Here is a 15794-nt window from a genome sequence, read left to right on the forward strand (position 1 = left end):
TCCCAATGCGGCTGAGTAGAACTACCAGCACCACCTGCAGTTCCAACGCGATGCAAATTAGAACCTATGGAACTTGCAATAGATATGAAAGACGTAGTTTTACGAGATCCTCTTGGCGGTCGAAGTTTTTCTTGAGATGCCATTAGTTCTGAAGCCGAAGATAGAGACGATGGATACCTATAAAATTACACATAAATAAATTATGATCCTAATTATAAAAAAACCCAACAAAATCTGAATAAAAAACAATAGTACTAACCGATCCAGTTAACATTTCACCATCATCTTCTTTATTCCTGCTTCGATGTACCAAAGCAGTACTTTGGGCGCGTTGAGCTTGACGCAAGCCAGAGTTTTGTAAGTAAACTGGCAAATGCACTAAATTTCGTAAGAAATCGTGACCTCCTATACTGCCTTCGCTGAAAACACGCCTGCTCTTGGATTCGACTGCCTGAAATTAAAAATATTTGCAGTGTTCATTTTTAACTTTAAGGTTCAATAATAATAATATTATGTGTGCTAATTATCAAATATACCTTTGAAATAATATGCGGATCCACTGCTAAGAGTACTATGAACGGTCTCTTAGGTTCCGATAACAGTTGATGTACAGAATTCAACATAGCAATTATTTTCTCAACATCACAACTGTCCAAAGCATCATGTACCAACTAGTCTGCTCTGTTGATTCGTAAAAGCATCCAAACACGTAACCAGATCACTCATAAGTGCAACTTCGTTAGCTAGTCCAGTAATTGGATCGCTGTTATTCTTAATTGCATTCTGCAATGGTGTTTAGGCCAAAGATCAATGAACAGCGGCTCTTCCTAGTGATTGAATATTAGCCGTCAAAATAACAGCCAACCCAAGTCCGAGAGCCATAAGTTACAACTGTTAAGTTAGAATCACTTATCGATTGATTGGCATCCAGCAAGCAGTATAATCCAAGACTTGCGGTCGCTATAAAAGCAAGCAGTGACTTCAAACAATAAGATATTAGGAAACAACAAAAACGACGAAATCGCCAGCCAGAGTTGGATTTAAAGGTCGTGGTCGAAATGCTCGGAATAAGCGCGTTGAATAAGACCATAATCGCGTTCTATCACTTCAAATAAAGATGTTAACATGTGTACCATGGCTCCTTCGCCGTCTGCGCCTGCGCCCTGAAAACATAAAAAAATATTAGAATAATTATATTCAATCATAATGAAGAATAATATTAAGGTACTTTGTTTTGATCTGCAAGTAAAATGTACTGGGTCAGCGGATGGTGCTGACGATGCTCTTGGTCCAGGTGGGTGACAGAATAAACGCACTTGCAGTAACAATTTCAAAGAATTCAACGTCGATTTATTGAGACGTTCAGATTGTAGGGCCAATAGCAATCATATCTACAAATTAAAGAAAAATTTAAATCAAGAGAAAATTTCGATACGATTTTTTAAAATCTTGAAGAGCAAAAATAGAAGTACTATTTATTTCATAGTTATTACCTATTGCTGGCAACTCTGAGCGATAAATAAGCGCTAAGTAACATCCAACAGTAATCAATCCAGCAGCAAGTCCCCATATCCAAGAAAATGTACCCAATCCAGTAGCAAGACCAACTAACAATGCGAGGTGAGCGCAAAGCCATACTGCTAACCAAGGAGCACCAGCAACTGGTTCACACCATTGACGTGCAAAACTCTTCATTTCCTCTAAAATTGAATTAAACTAATTTTTATTTAGAGAAATAACAGTTAAAGCAAATTATTAATTAAAGTCTTCTATATACTCAATGTATATAAAGTTTTATAGGATAGGCTAAATTTTGTTATTCTTTAGTTTTTTAAATTTTTTGTTTAAATAAAAACTTCTCCCCTTTATAAATTTTACTTTAAGTTTGGAAAGCAGAAATGATTTTCCAGAACCCCATTTAGCATATAATCCAACTGTGATAGGCATAGTAAGCCCTGGATCGCTTAAAATATCTGCAAGAGCACTGCTATTATAATTCATATCCAAGCATTCCTCACAATCCTCATTGTTATTGAGTCTTCCTGAAAACGGAAATATCAATTTAATATAGCTTAATTAATTATTATTAATTAAATGATTAATAAACATACTGGCTCCATAAATTTGTCCTAAAATTGTTTTTGGATGATGCATATCAATGTTATATGCAGTTTCTCCAGCTTTATTTGGTCTGTATAGCAACTGACTATGCTTAGGATTCTAAGCAACACTTCCACTATCGCCTAAAAAAAATTGGAACATAGTAACCAATAGTTATTAAGTTTATTATCAACATATTTAATCGAAATACTTTAGATCTCGCTCTCATTGCAATGTGAAGACATGTATCTCCTTGAAGTCTACAGCATTAATTTTAGCTTTTTTTATCTAATAGCAATGTTACAATTTCTACATTTCTAGTTCTCACAGCTCTTAAAAGTGCGGTGTCCCCATCCTAAAAAAAAAAAAAAATAGCAAATCTAAAATATAAAGTTTAAAAAAAATTCTAAATTTTATGTTATGACATATTCAAATACATACCTTAGTTTGTATCTCAAGATCAGGATTAGCAGCCAACAAGAGCCGTACTATTGCAGTATGACCCTTTTCTACCGCTGTATATATGGCAGTTTTTCTATCCCGACCAGGAACATCTAGATCAGCATGTCGTTTCAAGAGCGATTCCACAATACCACGATGGCCGCCTTTTACTGCATGAATCAATTGACTATCACCGGTCCTGTCCTAAAATATAATATAAATCATTCGTTAAATTTGTTACAGTTACAATTATATATAATTTAACTTTACCTGCAAGTTAACATAAGCACCAGCATTTACTAACATATGAGCAATTTCTGCTAAGCCTTCCCGGCAGGCAATGGCAAGTGCTGTGGCTCCATCCGAGTCTAATGCATTCACATTTGGTTTATGTTGAAGTAAACGTGAAACAACTTCTTGATGCCTATTTTGAACAGCCACTAACAATGGCGTCCAGGAATACATTCCGGAAGAATCAACACTAGCACCCGCCTAAGAGAAAGGGGAAAGATTTTAATGGTTAATTCTCTAGACACCAGTTTGAATTTAAAATACATAATATTACACATTTATATATTTGCTTAATATTATGGTTGCATTATGTTATACAAGAAGTCATTGCAAAAATATATATTGTTTACCTTCAGAAGTATATCCACAATTCTAAGCACCCACGTCTGCAAGCCCATACTAATGCTGTGGTTCCGTACTAAAATAAATAAATATGAATATTAATTTCATAAGTTTGAAAAAGTAAATATAATATATGAAGGATCATGATTATATTATGTTATACATACTTTATCAGCCACATTAACTTTGGCACCTCGTTCAACAAGTAATCTGACGACTTCAGTGTGCCCCCTTCCTGCGGCCCAAAGCAATGCACTTAAGTTGTATCCACCTCTTGCTTGCACGTCTGCTCCTGCGTCTAATAAAATGCGAACACATTCTGTATGCCCCCTATAAAAATAAAAATTATAATGAAGCTTTCAAAGTCAAACTAAATATATTAAACGTTTGTTGTTAACATATATCAACTCTATTACTATTTTTAGATTCCATTCCTCCTACCTGTATGAAGCCCACAACAATGGTGTCCAACCACCCATGTCTCGGTGTTCCTTTGGCGCCCCATGCTCAATTAGGGCCCGCAGCGGCGCGGCGTGACCGTTGCGGGCCGCAAAGTGCATCGCCGTCCAGGAATCATGATCTTCGGCTGCGGCATCTGCTCCAAGAGATAAAAGCTCGCGACAGAAAGGCGATGAACCCCTCGAGGCTGCCAACATGAGAATGGTGGTTCCATTCTGAAAAATAAAAAAATATATCAAGGTAAATAATAGAAATATATAGATATTGTAAATTTTTATCATTACCTCGTCCCTGTCATCTACTTGATGTTGTCTACTGGATAAAAAATCTCGTAGTGCCTGAGCATCTCCGGCATCCAGGTACGAAAGAAGTGTCCTATGACCCAACGAACACATCAGGTCCGAACGGTCGATGGCCTAGATTAAAATTAGAGGCTATTACACACAAAACTTTAAAAAATGCATTAGTTCTGTTAAATAAAAAAGCACATATATTGACCATGGTAAATTCAGTAAAATTTCCACAGTATTTTAAACACGATTAGAATCAAATCGCATTCGATAATAATTGTCAATATTTTTATTGGAATTTATAAAAATATTACAAACATAGGCATATGCAGTTATCATTGGCATATTATATTTGAGATGTGTTAAAAAAAACAAGATTTTGTTCAAAACATGAATCAATGGATTAATTTTCAAAAGCAGTAACAATGTTTAAGATTAAAAAATAAGTTTTAGTTATACAAAATCAATCTATTTTTCAAATAATCTATTATTCCATTCTCACACCAAAAACTTGCCGAGCAATCCGCAATATTCCGCAAAGCAAGCTGGTAATGTTCAATGCACATGACACAATCATACAGTCCGTTAGTACAAATTCACAAATAAAAACAAATATGATTTTTCAGTTTTTTTGGTTTTTACACACTTTTGTAAGTTTCAGTACGTACAACATCTGAAACCATAACCGTTTTAAACGAGATCAAATGAGAAATGAAACGCACGAAATTTAAAACGAGATATACAAAATTCAGCAGTCTTCGTTGCCAGGAATTCTCACAAATCATTTAAATAGGTACTAAAATTAAATACAATTTTATGTTGCAAACTACTAGCATACGTTGTAGAGGAAAATGATTTATTGGATTAGTCTCTGTTATGACGTTTGGCAAATATGTAGCAATCGAACGAATTATACGAGCGATATTAATAAAAACGCGCAGAGATTTCAAAACGTTTTACTGAAGGAAATAATAAATTATATTAAAATAATTACTCTCCTACTACTCAATTATGCAATACTAAGCAGACAATAAAAATAGTATATTTGAAGTACTTTCAATGTATTTTTTTAATTTTTATGTGATCTGAATAATACATTAAAATATCCTTGATAAATTATAAAAAAATATTATCACCAAAAACATAAAAATAAAGATCACGGTCTGCTTGTAAAAGAATAAACTTATAATTGTATATTTTATAGTACATTTATAGTTCTCCAAATCAATTTGTCCAATAATAGGTTGAATTTTGGGACCAAGAGAAACAAAACTATAAAATGCAACAAGGGATTGAACAATTTTTATCAGATTTTTTCAATACAATTCTGATTGTCATACTAATGTGTGACTTTGGAAAACGCTGGTTGTGATTTATGTTAATAAAATATAAATACGACTTAACCTTGTTTAATTTGATCAAAATGATAAACGGTACAAATATTTGGTACATAAAATTTATAAATATATTCCTGAGTTGTTAAGCGCTTGTGTTAATACATTTCATATGCAAACATGGTTAGTTCAATATTATGGACGCGTTTGTCCAGACAAATAGTTATTTCCACTCAGAACAAAGCGATCGTAACTTCCAAATAATAGGCCACAATACTATAATCGCACTTAGAATATGATTCCATTTGAAACAAGATTGTTTTGCTCAAATAAACTTCAATAAAACACTTCAACAAGTTGAACAAGAGAAGCACTAGATACGTAAATGCTGTTGCTCTTAAAAGCAATGCCCCGACGTTGGGCGTTCCTTCTCGACGCCAAATTACCTTTTAGAAATACTTGGCAAGGCTGTTTATTGTTTTAATCTAAAAAGGAATGTGTTAAATAGGTTGGTGCATACTACTGTATCCATTTAAATAGAATAAAAACATCAGAACCATGGAAAACATTAAGAACAAATTTAAAAATCAATTAATCAAATAGCACAAAAGTTAAATTAGTATTAAATTTACGTTGCTGGAGAGTTGCCATAACCAAGATCACTCATTCTTCGACATTTGTAAACAAACAATTGAAAACGTTTGTCTATGTGTTAGAAACGAGAATAATTTCAGCGCTTTATTACCAAGTAATAAATTTTCCAAGTGTATTTGTAATTAATTGTGGCCATGCATAACAACAACCTTAGTCACACTGAATCAGATCTTAAACAATCTGATGTAAACAAAATAAGTCAAAAAACAAAAAATATTTGCTAATAAGAGCCTTGTTGTAGATTCAAATTCAATTAATATAACGATAATTTTTCTATCAAAGCAAACTGAGTTTTGCATCATCGATAAATGCATTAAATGTTGTAAGTACATTTTTTATATTTGTTTCCAACTATTAAAAAGGGATAGAAAGCATTGTTAATGCACGTTTTGATTATTGTAATTTGCGACTATATATTGAAGAAAACTGAAAATATAATGTGAACCACTAAAAATCAATTCGCTGAATCAAGAGCACTAAAAATATTTAATTGTAACAAGTGAATTTCATTTCTTAAAATATCAACCTCTCGAGTTACTTAATTGTAGAATCGTCAGATTTATGTTTTTGAAAAAAAATTAGAATGATTCTAATGTGAAGGCAACTAATCAAGTTTGACAATTCTGGCAAGCAAAAATATTTTCAAGCACTCCAAAAACATACCTGTTGAGTAAATGTTGCTGCCAAAACTAATACTTTTTACTTCTGGTGCTGAGTTAAAATTATCTCACTGACAAATAGACTTCATAAATTTTAAATATTGGTTTATTTTAGACTAAACGTGTATTTAAAAAAATAGCAGTAAAAATTATTTTAATGAACTAAGTATGGAAGACTTCGTTGATATACATACTAAAATGCAAGATAATATATTTTCGCCGGAGTAATTTTTTTTGACTGGTGTGAAATAAAAACAAGAGTTAAAACAATTGCTTAAAAACATTGTTAACTCTTCAAAACATATAAATAAAGCATTAACTTCTTAAATTGTAAAAAATTCGCATATGCATCACCAAAAACATTGCTTAAAAACATTGTTAACTCTTCAAAACATATAAATAAAGCATTAACTTCTTAAATTGTAAAAATTTCGCATATGCATCACCAAAAACATAGAAGTAAATATAAAATTAGGTTCGTATGTTATTCAAGCAAGCAGCAGCTCCTCGTCAACATCGAAGATCAGGCGACAATTTATAACTTTTTCAAAAATAACAGAAAACTTGCATGAGTCTAAAAAATAATAGAGAATAGTAGAAATTTCAGCATCACAAAAATTTGGAATGTAAAAGGTGTCGTTGAAAACGACTTTGGCACGAAAACAAGTTTTCCAGAAAAAATCTCATGCAAGTTTTCCACACAAAAGTATTCGTACATAAACAAAACAAAATAAAGACAAAAAAAAAAAACATACAACAAAAAAAAAACAAAACAAAACCAAAACAATAACCAAACCGCGAAAAAAACCAAACGTGCTATCAAATCAAATAGCTAATTCATCGAACCGCGCTCTGCCTTCTTAGGCCGAACGAAAACCGCCTATTCTGCGCATCGCTGGCTGGTGCCGTAACCGTCAAAGCGGGAACCTGGTGCGCCCTTTCTGGTATGTCCAGACGTAAAGGCCTATAAACCTGAGCCTGTTGTGGAAGTGCAGGCAAATTGGGTAACACTGGCGTTCCTGGACGTGCCACATTGCGTGTCGGGCCGTGCAGACCGCGCACAAGAGCCCGAACGTGATCAAATTGCTCTTCTTTGGCACCAGACGGCATAGTAAAACTGATGATTTATGGGCAATATTTGTGTATAACAGATGTAGAAAAATACTTGGATGCTGTCTTGTTAATGCAATGATTGTTTAAATGAAGTTTAAAACGCATAGGATATTCGATTCAAAGACTATTTGATTTCAAATCGTTGTTAGTCTCATAAAATTCACTATAGAGATTTACATCAAAATAGGAACTAATTAGGAGAATTAATTATATGCGTTTAAATCAATTATATCACGAACAATAAGTTTAAAAGTTTCGCTAATTGTATATATTAAATATTACACTGTGATTCCATTTTTTATTTGGACTAATTGAACAAAATAGGATCAGTTGAAAAAAATTACAATAAAAAAATGAATGAAATAAAAAAAAATGACGAATAAAATTTCGTAATCCACTCAAAATATATATTAATTTAATATAATATATAATATACAAATTAGCACGTTTAATCTCATCATTTTTAGCTATATTTTTTTACACTGAGTTCTTTTATTCTGTATGAAATACAAAACAAACTGAACTTATTTGACTTCATATAACAATAATCTTATACGAAGCATACGTGTTTCCTAATCGGTCAATTTGAAGAAATAATCAGCAGAAATACACTTCTCCATTGATCTTAATTATCAACTGATGATTATTATGATATAATAATTTTTTTGCTTATTTTCCATCAGATCCACTTTTTATTAAAAATCGCAAATAAAATTTAGTATTTAAAAAGATTAATTGCTATAATAACTTCAAATCAAATATAATATCGAAGGGGTAGCAAAATTTTTCGAATTATTGCTATACGTTAAATAATTGATTTAAGCCAGATAATAGCGTTCAGAATTACATGTTCTATGTTGCAGCAATGCCCACAAAAGGCAATTTTCACTTGATATTATATTTGAGATCTGTAACTTCAAGTGGAAATTTGATATCACTCTGCTCGATTTGATCAAATCCTGGACTAGTTTGTGCTAGTCCACGTTCTTAACAATTAACACCATGTCTGGCTCCGGTAAATGTTAAAAATGATACATCTTCTGGTTAAATTTTAAATTACAATCAGTAGAAGAAAACCATGAGAACTATCGACAATTGTGTATAGTTTCCCTTTGGCGCAAATATTTGATATATAATTCTTGGAATAAAAAATTACTGACATTTATAACAATAAACATTCAACTTAATCATCATTCATGATAATACTATCTAAATAGTGTCATAGTATATGAAGTATTCATATATAATACGATAGCTTGAGAACGTTTACGATCACATGGTTATTATATTGATCAAACTGTTTGGCAATAAAGCACGTTTTTAATTTAGTTACATTACAGATTATGTCACAATGGCTTCGAAATGATTCTCAAACACGAGCTGGACAATTGGAATCAATTAAAATAACAAAGGAATAAAAATTCACTGGAATGAAGTTATGTTGAGAACGACTGTAATAATAAAATCATTTTACAGAAATCGATTTTTAAGCAGGCACATCGTTCAACTCAATTTGTTGTTTTTCTTTGTCAAAAGAATTATTTTTGTTTCCCACGAAAATGAATGTTAATGATGTCATTCGTTTATTGCTTGTGATTTTTTCATTTTTTAAATAAATAAATTGTGAACATTGTCCACAGAAGAAGAGTCAAACTGGGATTCAAAACGTACGGATATCTTACTAAAAATAATTTAAATTCAACTTAGGCGTTTTTTTTCATGGATGTCGTTTAAAAATTATGGGTCAATTAGAGCAACAGAATTTCAATCGAAATTTCGGCAACAAATGTGTATTGTGCCAATGATTTTTTATGAAAATCAGAAAAAAATACAAAAAAAAAATAAAAGATATAAAAATTTACTGAAATCAATGATAGTAAAACGTTTCTTGTGTTATACCGCCATGGTGCATGTTCCAAAAATTAAAAAAAAAATCATTGTGCATTTTATGATTGAACTTTATGATTTTTTTTAAATGAGTTTATTTCAAACTTGGTGGAATGTTTACTTGAAAAAAAACGTTGTTAAATTTATAACAATTGATCAGATAAAATTTTATGCATAAAATTAATGAATATATTATGACATAAAATGCTTAGCACTTGGTAATATAACGATGCTAATTGTTTAATTACAATTGCATCGTTAATGAGCAGAGAAAGCTTTGCAATGCATTATGTTTTCAGTAAAAAAAAAATAAAAATTAAAACATCAATTTGAAATGAAATAGTCAGATTTTCATAAAAAATTGCTAACTCACGATTATCGATTATTTATATACTTAAAGTATATTGTAATGAAAAAATATTTTCATTAATTTCTGGTGAAAATATTTACCAAAACAGATGAAACCGAATTTTGGTAATAACAGAATCAAAGAAAAAATTCTATAATAATCGTCTTTCCCAGAAAGATATGGGCATTGCCCTTTGTACTTTCCATATTACAGTTTAACAAATACTGGAAGCAAGACTCTAAGGACACAAATCCAGTGAAGATAATTTAAAGTTTACTCGAAATCTGATGTAAATATATAAAATATTTTGTTGTGAACAGTTCTACTAGTGATGTGTTTATTAATTAATTTTAAAAATTAAAAAAAATGTTTTCAACCTAGTGCAAATTAGTCAAAAATACTCTACTGTGGTTCACCTGTAGCTCATGCTGATTGTGGTGTCTTCGCATTGCTTTAAACATTGTCACTTAATAAAATTAATAATTAAAATTAAAAATTATAATTTAATTTATTTCTGATATAAAATTGTTAATCAAATTTTCTAAGATTTGTCACATCTTCACGTCTTAACTAGTGCAAGAGTCACGAACTATTAAAAATCGTATCGGAGTTGCTTGGGGTTTTTATAAGTTACTAATTATGTAAGTAATTCTCAAACTGTTTGTCAACAGTAAGAATATAGATTTTATCTCGTGATAATAGGATTAACTTAAACTTGAACAGTAAATAATATTTATATATAGTTATTGATACGGGCATTACACATAATTGCAAATTGAAATAAAGAAATGTTTTTGATTTTTTCTTTGGTTTAATTCTTCATAGCAATAATTAATATAATCATGGAAATAGTCTTTTATATAAACAATAGAATGAAATCTCTGGTTTATGTATCTCCTGGCTCTCTAGCTTCAATGCTTATAAAAGCTTTGTATATAAATTTAAAAAAAAGGAATATTTTAATAAATATCACATTTTTTTATATTTGTTCCATTTAAAACCTTTTTATATAAATTAGATTAGATTTTATTTCAAATTGTTTAGTAAATGCTTCACGTAAGCGAGGTCAATAAATTTTTTAAAAAAAAGTTTAGTACCCAATTCAATATTCATATAAATACTAGGAGTTCGTTGGAAAATGAAATTACTAGTTATTTATCAAGTTACAATATTAAGTTTTAAGTTTTCCATTAAATTGATGTCCACGTTATGTTTTCTAGATTCTATTTTTCATTTCTATTGAATTTCTATTAATTTTTCTATATGGAAAAATATGAATAGAACAACTGCAAAATATCCTTCAAAATCCCTGATCTTTATAGTTTTTACAGCACAGTCTGCTCTTCATTTCAAAAATCATCAAAGTTTTATTTCTAAATCTTCATTCTAGTGATTATCAACTGTTTTTTTTTATTTTAATACTCTCGTATCGTTTTTAGTGAGATCATTATCATTAAAAAAAATTATTTTATTTTTGTTCAAATTATCCAAATTCAGTATTCGATTTACCAGATTACACCTTAGTCTTCTTTTTATTCTTTAATTATACGCCAACGACCAAGAATTTATTATTCTTGACAAATATTTGCAGCCGATTTGGCTGTTTCCTTTCATATTTTCCATTATTATGTACCCAAAGATTTACATTTCCAAAGATGCATTTTAAGTTTACCTTTTGCGAATATTTGAATAGCCTAAACGACTCTAAAAACAATTATGTTTTTCAGTAATAATTCACCTGTGAGTTTACTGAGCATATTTACATTTTATGATTACACTGCCCATATTAGCCAAACCAAATAATCAGGGTCACTTTAATTTTCTGATTAGATTCCGCCAACGAAAATAATTGCTAAAGTACACAAGAGTTACTTGTTTATATCAAAGAATCTAATAAAATTAGCTATAAATTTAATTTCAGTCGTAAAAGATCATATTGCTGTGAAATAAATATTTGGAAATTAAAAATTCATCCTGGAATGAATTATAAGCAATTTCAAACATTTTGTAGAACTTTTTATTCCCCTATATTTGTGTTTAGAACACCATTATTTTATTATAGATTTCTAATTAAATATTAAAATGAAGAATAATAATTTTTAATATTTTATAGTATAATATTCGTGTAAAATTTAATAATTCATTTGTTAACTATTTATTATATATTTTGTTAATGAAATATTAAGAAATCTAAAATTCATCCTGGAATGCAATTTAAGAAAATTCAAATATATTGTTAACCGGTATACAACTTTTTTATATATATAAACAACCATTATTATAGACAACTAAATGCATAAATTTAGCATATAACCACGCAATAAAAAATGATGGATTTTATTTTTTGCGCTTGAGTATTCATGTTAATAATTTTTTAAATAATTCATTTTTTTATACGATTACCGAGAACTAATACATGAAAATTAACATATTGTATAAAACCATATAAATCATTATATCGTAATATTGTCAAGAACACATTAAAATATTACTTTATTTAATAAATCAAATTTGATTATATTTTTTCGAGTAACAATTTATCCCCAAAACTATAGCAAAATTTCAATTTTAATAACCATAAACAGTTCAACGACCAATACTCTCAAAATTGTTCTTTTATAACATGAAAATATTCAGTATTTTTTCTGTCTATTAGATATTTCAATTTATGAAATTCTTTAACACTCAAACCATTTTTTTTAATTTTATGAGATATATATTTTTAAAGCCAGCAAATTATTTATAAAATAATACCAAGAAACACGACTTAAAAATGATATATGCTGGAATTATCCTTTCTTAAAATAAAATAATGGTGAAAATTGTGCATATCTTAGTAGCAATAGAAATTGATCTTTATGCCAATTTTAGTATAGATGTTGTAATTTTTTTTGAAATTAAAATTAGGTTTTTATTTGAACCTAAAGTGATCAAAAACATTATAGATTTATCATTTTATCTCTGTTGCAAATTTATGCTTTGTCATTAATAAATCAATATCACATAATTCTCACTCTCAGTTTATATTTATGTGATTTATAAGAATTTTATACAGATGGCTATATTTGTCAAATTTTGTTAGATATCAATTATGATATATAAAATAAAGTATGAAAAAATGAAAATCCTTGGTTCAGCAAGTAGTTACATATAATAATGCTTCTCCGCAAATTGATACGTTTCTTAATTCTTGTTCAAAAATATATTCAATTAATGATACACCAAGCCAAAACAAATACGAAGGGATTATCGAAATCCATTAGTAACACATAAAAGAAGCTCCAAGGCAAACATTTTTGTTTCGCATAGACGAAAACAGTGCAAATATTGTCCGAAATATTTACCGAGATAAATTCGCAACGATTCCATAGTCTTGTGTACAGAGACATGGCCGGAGCACTAAACAATCACCACAAAATAAACATCACACAACACTTAGAAACAAATAATTCTACTGCAGAAAAATTTGTTGTTAACTCAATTAGAGAAGCAGACCGAAACTGATGGTCGAAAATAAACATTTCTGACAAGAATGTAGTTGGTATTGCCCTATCGAAATGTCAAAATATCCACGTGCCAGGAGTTGCATTATCTATGAAAATTTAAAAATGCTACATGAACAATGTACATAAGAAATTATCGCACGTATTATATGTTGCATTACACTTGATCTTTATACAAAAGAGTATGATTAATGCAATAAAAGTGATTAGATAAATTTACAGACTTGGGAGAAGAACTTACATAGGACTTCCAATGACTAAATGAAGCTAAGAATCACTAGTATTTTTTTTTTTTTTAGTTTTGCAGGAACTTTATTTAAAAGGTTCACTGGCTCTTGGTTCAGTATCAATTTAATGTGTACTCCTGCGTCATTATTTTTTTATTTTACAAACTAGAAGTTTGTACGTGAAAACTCACAATTTTGATGTTAGGAGAAAAAACGTATTTCAGATGAATGCCAATAATGCCAATGATTTATCGACATTTCTGAAGAAGTATGCCTCTGTGGTAAAACTGTGGGTCAGCAACAACTGGTCTCAGGTTGGAAAACCACTTCGATCAGTTTGATATTAATCAGAATTTTACTTGAGACTATATATCCAAAATATGATATCAAGTGGAAATTGCCCTTGGAAAAAGTTGGATTGTTGCAAAAAGAATAAGAAGCAAATGCTAGTCAAATATGTCACAACTAGAATAGATAACTACTTGATTCTTTTTGTAATACCACAATCTAATTAATTACTGATTTCTTCAACAGTTCCACGAGGTGTTGTGTTGAATCTTCCCCCTCTATTTCACTAATATTAATGATATATTTTGAATTTTATGCAGCAATGTCAGTGATACAATAAAATTATTTTCATTTGAAAACATTTTTGAGATCTATAGTTTCAAGTGAAAACATATATCACTACTTGTTGATATCACTGTCCGAGTTGGATATCGAACCTGATATTTTGTGGTCGCAAGACCAAAGCTTTAACCCCTGTGCCACGGAGAGCCCCATACAATTAATATGATATGCAAATATTTCAGCGATTAAATTTGTACTTGTCTATCAATATTGAAAAACTGTACAATGTATAAAAAGTATTCTTCATTGATTTTCCTTCCTTACAAGCAATGAACCAAAAAAACCACATGCTTTTTAGTATAAATAAAATGTTGTACAATCATCGTTCTGAAACTTTTTCATTGCCTCAAACTAATATACAACAAAATTTATTGAGATGATTATTTTTTACAATTTTTGTCGATTTGAACAAGCTTATAATATCGATATGCAGATAGCAACAAGATCCATAATTGTTTGCCAAACATAAACCTTCCTTATCCTAATATCTCATGAATTTTGCAAATATTAGAATACTACTGGTATCAATTTAAAAAATCTTGTTCTTTTCAATATCTATATAGAAAATTATCAGATAAAATATAGTTTTCGATATAAGCACGAATGTAAATTATATTCAATCAATGATATTATAAAATATGTTTTAGTTTCGTGGATCAGAACTCCCTTACCATATTAAGTAAATCACGCTTTCTATAATGGTTTGCTCAAAAATCAGTTACTATTATTAGGGAATATTTTCAAGTGAATTTTTACACTATTTAATGTCTCGAACAATTTATTATTATTTAATAATTTATTTACCACTGCGGAAGAATTCATGAGGGAAAATCTTTGCGACGACAATCTCAAGAAATTATAGTAGTGCGCAACAGATCCATAACCTCTTCTTGATCCTAAAACAAGAGGTGTCCTTTCTTCGCGAATCCTGTGATTTTTACATCCGGAAAACATTTTTATTAAAAACACCAAAATATTTACACTGCCACTTAATAATAAATTGCCAAATTAATTAACTGATCACGGAACGAGTTAATAATTTTAATATAACAACTCCCGAACTCTTCACATCAACACTATAACTATACTGATCACTCATGTTTTAAATATCTTTAGTCCAAACAACCCTAGAGATTTTTTTCTATATATTTGTATAACACTATAGATATATTACGGAAAATAACTGTGTTAAGAAAGGTAAATACTTTGTCAGTAAAACTGTATTGAAATGTGAAATCAAATTAACATATATATTTTTTTCATGGCGAGCACATCGTAGAACGTTGCACGAAGACTTTAACTCATATTTACAGAAGAATTATATTTATTAATATTTTAATCTTGTTTACGAAATAAATAGCTACATTGTTGCACTAATAAATGACTATTATATGCATTCAGTTTGATATATACAAATTTAATTCTTATTTAAAATGGGATAACAAAGTAGTATGACTTGCTACTAACAAATTCGTAAAGTAATGAACTTTAAAAGATTTATTGAAAATCCCATAA

The 15794-nt window shown here is 29.8% G+C and overlaps 1 pseudogene; it reads right to left on the reverse strand.

Moving 5' to 3' along the window:
* LOC113365566 overlaps window positions 1-15554 on the reverse strand; it is a 20665-nt pseudogene extending 5111 nt beyond the window's left edge.
* Between the last annotated feature and the right edge of the window lie 240 nt (window positions 15555-15794).

This window comes from Ctenocephalides felis, unplaced genomic scaffold (assembly GCF_003426905.1).
Source record: "Ctenocephalides felis isolate EL2017-DRISC unplaced genomic scaffold, ASM342690v1 CF-g0.4_SCAFFOLD_01118, whole genome shotgun sequence".
NCBI lineage: Eukaryota > Metazoa > Arthropoda > Insecta > Siphonaptera > Pulicidae > Ctenocephalides > Ctenocephalides felis.